This window comes from Platalea leucorodia (assembly GCF_965183815.1).
Source record: "Platalea leucorodia genome assembly, chromosome: 3".
Lineage (NCBI taxonomy): Eukaryota > Metazoa > Chordata > Aves > Pelecaniformes > Threskiornithidae > Platalea > Platalea leucorodia.
In genome coordinates, this window is record NC_138825.1 from 44967692 (window position 1) to 44976113 (window position 8422).

The following is an 8422-nucleotide window of genomic DNA, read 5'->3' on the forward strand; positions in this document are numbered from 1 at the left end:
TTCACCAAAATGGTCTGAGTGCACTGACTACATCTATTTCGTCCTGCTAAATGCTTCCCCAAGTGCTGATATTACTACACGCAGAGCAGGGAAGTCCTCAGCACCTGGGAAGTACCATTTTTCCTGACCCAGGAACAGATACTGCTTGTGGCAGTTTGCTGGAGGCACTGGTAAGATCTGAGGCACGGAAAGTTTGCTCATGTTGGCTGGGACTCACAAACGTGTTGGGGCTAATAACGCACATGGCTTGTATTGTGCTTTCCCTGAAGCTAAGTTGAGCAACATGTTAGTTAACAAGCTAGGCATTACTCAGAGCTCCTAAACCTTGTGTTTTGCCAGTGACAAAGTTGCAAACTTGTAGTACAACGCTCCCAACATTTTCTGTGTAGTGTAATGGCCAAGCTCCAGCGGAGTTGTGCTCCATCCTCTTGGTCTTACAGTTCTGCCTGGACTTTTTTCAAATTTAAGTCTTCAGCTGTCATGCACTCTTGCCAGCTATCCTATATGTCTGAATAACTAGGTGAGCTATCTCTGGAAAATAATCCATCCAATGAATTTAGCCCTTTCTTCCTCTGAGCGAAGTGTCTTCAAACTGTCTTTTAAATGTATTTTACGTGCAGTAGTATTATTTGTGCTTTGTCTAAGCATGTGCTAGCTGTGGATTCTCTGTGTGCTCTTGGATATAACTGTGGTTTTAAGTACCCACCGCTGGTTATTCATAGCGCACATTTAGTCATTTAACAAACATGGTATTAGTTCTGCTCTCTAAGTGGATGACTAATACTCTTATAAATAGGAGGAATGTGATCTGAAAGGTCACGTGAATGTTCCCAGCGTGAACATATCCCCAAACTATGAGACTTCTCATTCCAGGAGCACGCTTGCAAAAAAGAAAACGCTCATTATTAGGAAGGAAAAAAAAGGGTTCAAAACCCATTCAAGCAATTTCTTTGCTTTCACTCAAACAATTTGCAATTGTTTGTTGAGTTTTGCATTGCAAAAGGTTTTTGCAATGTTTGCTTTTCTCTGCAGTCTCTCCTGACCTGCTTGGGAACATAGGAATTGGCCCGTTGGAACAGTCCTGATCTCTCTCCTGTGCCAGTGCCCTCCCTTAGAACATAACAGGACCTGAATGTTTCTTAAGTAGATATTAGAAACATCCTCTAACTTTCTTCCTAACTCCTTTCACATCCCACTGGAAAACAAGACAATGCCTAATGCTGGATTCCAAAAGAAAAGAGAAGAGTGCACAGTACAGGTTTCTGCACTGCCTGTAAACCGACGGCTTTCCTCAGCTCAGTACCATGGAGAAAAGATGCTGTGCTGGCCAGGTGGTGGAGGAGGAATGGGGCGTGCTGCCTCTGAGGTGGGGTGCTTGCTAATGCAGCCTCCCGAGAGGTCGGGTTTCTTTGCTGGAGAACGCAGGAGGTAAAATGCAGCAGATCAGCTATGCTATTTATCAAATGAAAACAAAATAACTGAATGCCACTGCTCTCCTGCCATTGCAAGGTTTGGTTAATATTCACAGGAATATAAGGCTAAGGAAGGGATGACCAGTGGCCTCAGGACATTCAGCTTCATTTCATGGCTGTGCCACAGACTTGCTGAGGGTATGTCTGTAGCATATGCTTAGGCCGGGTTTGAGCCCAGTCTATCTTCATGCAGTGCCTGTTTGGGCAATTAAAGTCCTGGGCTGGCCTGCGGCACCCCCTTGGTCAAGTCTGAGGCCCTCCTTGGCTGGAGCAGTGAGGGGAGGGCCATCACGCTGGGCCTGGGGCAGGAGGGTCCTGCAGACTCCATGTGCCAGGGTTTGGGCTGCTGCTGCTGCCACTGCGATGCCAGCCCAGTGAGGCATCGGTGTGAAGTCAAAATGAAGCCCTTCCAGTGGAGAAACAGGCGACCATGGCAACATCTTCCCCCCTGTCTACAACTCAGGTATGGCCAGGTGCTCACCTGGTGGGCTTTGGGCTGGTGGAAGCAAAGCAGGGTGAGATGCCCCCGGGGGGGCATGTTCAGCTCCCAGCTGGGAGGTGGCGCTGCCTGCATCAACACTTCTCTGCTCAGCTGCTTCAGTGTCAGATGTGATGGTTTAAGCCACGTGTAGCCAACGTTAGTTTGACTTTGCACTGGAACAAAGTGGAGGAGAGGACTTGCATGGCTCGCTCAGAGATGTGTCCTGATCAAAAGAGAGGCAGGTAGATTGGATCACCAGCCAAAGTCCGAGGCACAAGCCTGGGTGGCATGTGGCTGTGTCTGTGCTAATGAACCGGGTGGGGGCAGGAGCTCCACTCTGCTTTGCGGCTGAGTAACACTGTCTGGCCAAACCCTCTTGCCCTCCAAAACCATGTGGCCACATACAGACTGCCTGTTGGGAACAGTCCTGGCCCTTGCTAACTCTTGGACTGTGCTTGGGAACGGTTTGGGAGGGTGCTGGTTGGCCTGGGCCGAAACGGTACCCGGGACCGCACTAAGAGCTGGAGGGATGGATGGGTGAGCTCCCCGGCTCGTGCCCTGACTCACTGGCTTCGTTTTCTGCTCTAGATGCTGCCAGCCTGGCTGGTGTCTGGCAAGTTACCTAATGCGTGATATGAGAAAGAGAAGACTCTTCCAGCTTCATTTCTAGCCTTTGTCCCTTTGTGCCCTCTCTCACATGGGGGTAAGAGCACATCCTTGTCTACAGAGCGGTGAGACTGCCAGAATTGGATACATTGGGAAAGTGGGGTGCGGTACGGGTGAAAGTTCAAATTCACTGCAGTGGTTTTTAGAAGTTCGATTCAGTGAAGAGTTGGGCCTGTGGTATACACATGCCGTAAAGATGGTATTCCCAGTTCACAGACCTATCGTAATTTTGTCTGTGCTTATTACACAGTTACAGAAATGCATTAACATTAAAATATGTGGGCTAAAAGCAGTCAGTTGTGTCCTATATTCTCCTCCTGCCTTGTCTTGACTTTAGGCTGCAGATTAGAAAGGACAGCCGAGGATCTGGGTCCCCCCAAGCAGTCTATACACAGTCAGGAAGTCCCAGAGATTTGATAGACTATACATGATGGTTCTTTCTGAGCACACGACATGTTTCCTAACTGCAGCAGTCGCAGAGGTTTGATTTCAGTGGAAGATAGTATATACAAATTATAATTGATTGAGAAGTGCATGTGCAGGGCTTATGAAACAGTGTGCATGTCTGCATATGCGTGCATTAAAATAACAGGGCAAAGGTGACTGCGATATATTATTTACCTGCTGGCTCAGATTTGTCTGCCTGCCTTAGAGACTCCTGGCTCTTGTCTCTCAGATGTTGTTCCTAGAGAAAATTTTGGCGCGAAGAACCGTGTTTGAGGGTGCTCTCCTATAGCTAGCATCGGGGGGCTGAGTGGTACATTTAAACTGAAATCAAATGTTCCACCCAGGTTATTTTGAGTGTGCTGACATTTGCTTGCTTGTGGGTGCATCTGGATTTCTCCTCTCCCTTGGTCAGTAGCAGAAGCATTTTTCTTATTGATAGCAAGTAGGTGGTAGTGGTGGGGGCAGGTCTTGTGTGTGGCTACTGGCCAGCTGACAATGGAGAGTGATAAAAACACAGAAAAAGATGGGAAGAAAGGAACGGATTGTGTAATTACACCTGATAAGGATCAGCAGGACACTACATGTGCTATATATATATATTTGAAACCTACACACATAAACTCATAAAACATTCAAGACATGGAATCAGGTTCTTCCACAGAGCAGCCACAATTACATAAAGAAACAAAAAAGGATGTTTTTATACTGTGGTGCTGGCAGTCAGAGCCTCCCCTCTGACTGCGCCTGGGAGAAGAGCGTGTTAAGTGTGAGCAGAATAAATGATCTGTTCGTAACCAGCACGGCAGACACCTGTGTAGCACCTCACTGCAGCACCTTCCTATGCCGGCTGGGTGTCAGGGGCAGGCGTCGCGACTAGTCAAAAGCAAATCTAGTTACAGTAGATCTTGAGCAAGATCCCCAGAGGTGACTGTTGGAAAAATGCACCTACATATTCCAGATAGATTTTTTTTTTTTTCCCCAATGCTGTTCAAATCTTGCTCTCTACACTTGGACAAACACAGACCTGGTTTTGCATGTTGCAGGGCAGCTGCACTTCTGAACAGGAGCCATTTTGCAAAGGAGGAAGGAGCAGCACCTACCCTACTCCCGAGCTGCCATCTCCCGGGGTTCGAGAAAACCAGAAAGCAAGCCCCAAAAAGCTCTCTCATTTTCCACGGTGACACAACAGAACAAAACAGGATTTCCTTCGAAGCAGTAACAGGACAGGCTTTGCAGCATTCTTACAAGGGTGAATTTAGATGCCAGAGAGTGGAATTTCCAAATGCGTTTCCTTTTCTACACCTTTTCTTTTTCATCTCCATAAATCTGTGTCAGTTTTTAAAGAACCTATTTTGAGGGGAGGGAAAGGGGACAGAACAAGTGATGAGCTATTCAGAGCTAAAAGAAGAGATTCAGGCTGCCAGAGGTAAGACTGTAGAAAAATGTGTCAGTGTAGCAGATGATAGTTCTCCTCTCTTAATGCCTCTCCTGAAGCATCAAGGTATACGTGTTTCTCAAAGGAGCTGTACATCTCAGAGGTAGTCTATGAACTGCATGTTGAAACGGTTGCCATGGCAGTGACTGAGTATAAGTTAGAAAGCGTGATTAGCCAGAGTTGGCCTAAATAACTGAAGGGAAGGAAAAAAGAAAGAAAGGGGAAAAAAAAGGCCAAGGACTTTCTGTTATTTCTCATACAGATCCGTCAGCATCAGACCATGCCAGGAAGCGGCGCTGATGGAGGGGAGCTTGCAGGAGCGTCCTCCGCACCCCAGCCCCAGCGGGGGTACCACCAGCAGCGCACGCTGAGAGGGGACCTTCGCCCCCTTACAACATGCCAGCGCGACAGCCGCGCACCGGGGAGGGGCCATTAGTACAGACCAGTCCTCTTAGCGTCGGTTCGGTGAAACGGTACTTCTCCAGAGTCGGAGGTGAGGCCAGGGCACTGCTCGGCCTTCAGCAACCCAGAGAGCATGGTCACAGCGCTCTCCTGGCTGATGCCTGGCATAGCCACATTAGAAAGTGGGAGACTGGCCTGCAGAGCAGTTGCAAGGCTTGCCCCAAGTGACACAGAGGGCTGCCAGCCTGGGTGGGGTGTTAATTGGCGAACTCCCTGTCCCTAGAGCCATTCCAATTCTTCTAGCCCACTAACCTACGTCTGCTTGAAGCATGCCTCTGAAAGGTATCCCATCTTCATTGGGAGCCTGAGAATTGGAGAACGCAGCCCTTCTTGTTAATTCATTGCAGTGGTTAATCATGCTTTCTTGTTAAAAAAAATAATTGCACCTTATATCTAATTTAAATGTGTATGGTATTAGCATTCAGCCTCTGGTGCATGCTGTGTTCTTCTCTTCTATATTAAAAAAAAAAAATCACTTGAGATCCTGTGAGTTTTTGCTGTGAAGGTTTCTTATGCACTACAGTTACTTTTGAGCTTGTTTTTGAAGAAGAAGCAGAATTCTTTCTCTCAAAGGATTTTCTTTTAGCTCTTCTCAGGGAAAAGTGGAAGACTGGGAGACTAAGGTGAAGACGTCTCAATACCAGGTCTGGATGAAAAAATATCCTCTCTGGAGCTGTAGAGTGCCACATTAGGGGGCCAGATGCCCAGTGTAAAATCAACAGAAGAGATTTTTGTAAGCAAGCTGAGGGTATGCAGGTAGGTGTTTTCAGGAGCAGAACCTGTTAGCCCGATTCTCTTCTCTCATAGCTTTCTAAAATAGATAAGTTTAATTTACATTAGCCTGGAGTGCTTCTGTTTCTTAGTCCTTTGAGTGAGATAAGATATGAATCTACTCAGGCCAATCCATAACATTTGACCACTTAGCAAGGATATTTTTCTCCCCTCCTGTCCTAAGGGATCTGTAGGTTCCTCCTTTAGGAGAATTAGAAACCAGCAGTACTTACTGTGGTTAATGGGTGTCTGTTTTGGCTGGTGGAGCTGGGGTGTGAGAGATCATATGGCCTGCACTTTAGGAGGAAGAAAAGAAAAACCCACAAGACACCTATTTGCCCTGCATATCAGGTTGGCTTTTGCTGCTATTTGCAGGAGTCTCTTCCACTTCTTGCACCTCCTAAATCCTTGTCATCCAGGTTTGAGAGCTGGGACTATCTTCTTTGGCACCAAGTCAATGATACGTTTTTTAGCACCAGCAGCCATTCATATTTTACATTAGTGTTCCTCTCTGTTCCTTTCAAGCAATAATCGTAAATATCAGCTTTCATTCCTAGAGCGCCTTTCATCCCAGGGGCTCCCAAAGCACTTTCCAAGCTTAACAAGCTTATTGTAGTGTACTCCTTTAGAAAGGGTGAAACTTGCTTCCTGTTAAAGCCTGATTTGGGGAAGAAAACCCCCGAATTATAATGCCTTCAATACTCAAAGGAGCCTTTGCAGCTGTTATTTATGGTACATGTTCCCTTACCAAAAAAGATTGCTTCTTGCTCCTCCATCCCCCCATCTCCCCTAGCTTAATCCAGCAGAACTCAGTTACCTGGGGGAGAAGAGTGCAAACAATGAGACGTGATCGTCTCCTGTGATCTGAGGAAGTGCTTTTTTTCTGGAATCCTATCGCTGCCCTCAACAGTTTCTTCTGGCAAGTCCATTTCCATCTAGTCTATTTTGTCTTTATCGGGGCAAATGTCCTAGGCCAGAGTTGAATGTCCTGTGGCTTTAGCCAGACAGGTCACCATCCATGGTTGGGCTAGGGTAACGATCATGTGAGAAACCGTAGTCGTCTTCAGGACAAAGTCAGCTGGCCTAATTTATGTCAGATTCCCCTGCAATCAAAGCAAAGCCGGTTGCTTTGCACTTAAATGAAGCACGACCTTTCAAATGGTCCTTTATTTGGCTCATCTGTGGGACCAGTAAGCCCAGATGAGAAGATTGTTGCTGGTAATTTCAGAACTGAAGAATTTGTTTCCTAATGAATCATATGATTAATTTTAGGGCAGCTTGAATCTGACCAGTGTCGATTTGTTTTCATTGGTTTCAGGCGGACTCAGCATGGTGGGACCTGTCCATCTCATGATGCACAGAGCTTTCTTCCATGCCGACTGTGTGGGAAAGTGGTCTCTCCTCTGCTTGTCTGAGAGAGGCCCAGGTGAGGCACATGAACTCCTGTTGCTTCTCCAAGGACAGACCGAGAGCCTGTGGTAGAAGGGGGAACAAAAGCCCTATCTCTGGTTCAGTGCCTCAACTGCACAAACATAATTTATCAATACAGATAGCGTTAGATGAAAGATACATCAAAGCATATTTTTGGCTGCTGCTTTCAGAGGTCGTACTAAATCTCCTAGGGGAATGCAAGCAGTGAGATATGATCCAAATATCAAAATCCCCATCTTCTTACTGTCTCTCCTCCTCTCTCGCACTGGTCGGGTTCACAGGGAAGCCCTTTCTTGGGGTTGTTATGTCATCTATTCCCATCAGTAGATTTTGGTTCAGAAATGCATTTTTGTTCTTTTCCAACAAAACGCTGCCTCTTTCAACACGATCTGTAAATTGGCAAAGGATCCAAAAAGAATAATGAACCAGAAGTTACTGTTTACATTGGCCACCTTGTAGAAGTGCTGATATTAGCATTTCTGAAAGGATTCATTCATCACTGAAAAAAGGCTTGTACCTGTGACTAAGAGCTTGCTTGGAAGGGCCTGCGTGCCTCCTTTCCTCTATCAACAAAGCTTACAAACGTCAAGAGATGGTTTTGCAATGGATGTTAACGCATACCTATTATTTCAGGATGAGAATAAGCCACTGAAAATATTTCATACCTATTTCTGATGATGTAATGAAAGCAGCAGCAAATTTAAAGAACAATGGCTGTTGAAAACATTTTGCCCTTTCCAGACTATGACCTCTTCTGGGGATGTCAGCAAAATAAGCATACTTTTATGAAGTACCCTTAAGTCTTCCTTACCTACTGCTGTTGGTCACACTTGTTGCAATTTGCCTTAAATTAGTTGCCTTCACACCGAGGTATGTGATGCTGTTTTGCTTTAAAAAAGTGGTTTGTATGTTCTGCACTGGCCCAGCTGGCATGCCACGAGCTGTGGCTCAGCAGTGGAACAGGTCCTCTGCACGGCCAGCAGCCAGTGTTTGCTCCACCCTCATGCTGCAGGTCAGGGGTCTCTCAGCAATGGAGGTCTCATAACAACAGCGTTTGTGTGGAAGACACAAATGTTCAGTCTCTGTGGGACGCCTACATTTTGACTAGGATTCCTTGGGATTCTGTAGGATGAAGATCAAACTCTTTTTCAGGTCCGTTATTATGTTATAGCCTCTAATATACCATTTTTCTTTTAACCTTTTGACTGCTTCACTTTTAGGCTGGAAGCAGCTGAGGGCTAGGGCTCTTCCTGAGTG

General features: G+C 46.3%; 1 protein-coding gene across 3 annotated transcripts in view; it reads left to right on the forward strand.

The window, feature by feature from the left end:
- TOMM20 (translocase of outer mitochondrial membrane 20) overlaps positions 1-5443 on the forward strand; it is a 34437-nt gene extending 28994 nt beyond the window's left edge. For 2 of the 3 annotated variants that reach the window (XR_014227622.1, XR_014227623.1), the window contains exons 7-9: positions 1033-2656; positions 4110-4315; positions 4764-5443. The gene's annotated coding sequence lies outside the window, so the exon portion shown is untranslated. The remainder of the gene's footprint in view (positions 1-1032; positions 2657-4109; positions 4316-4763) is intronic. The other variant, XR_014227624.1, reaches the window with a different exon arrangement.
- Positions 5444-8422: the final 2979 nt, after the last annotated feature.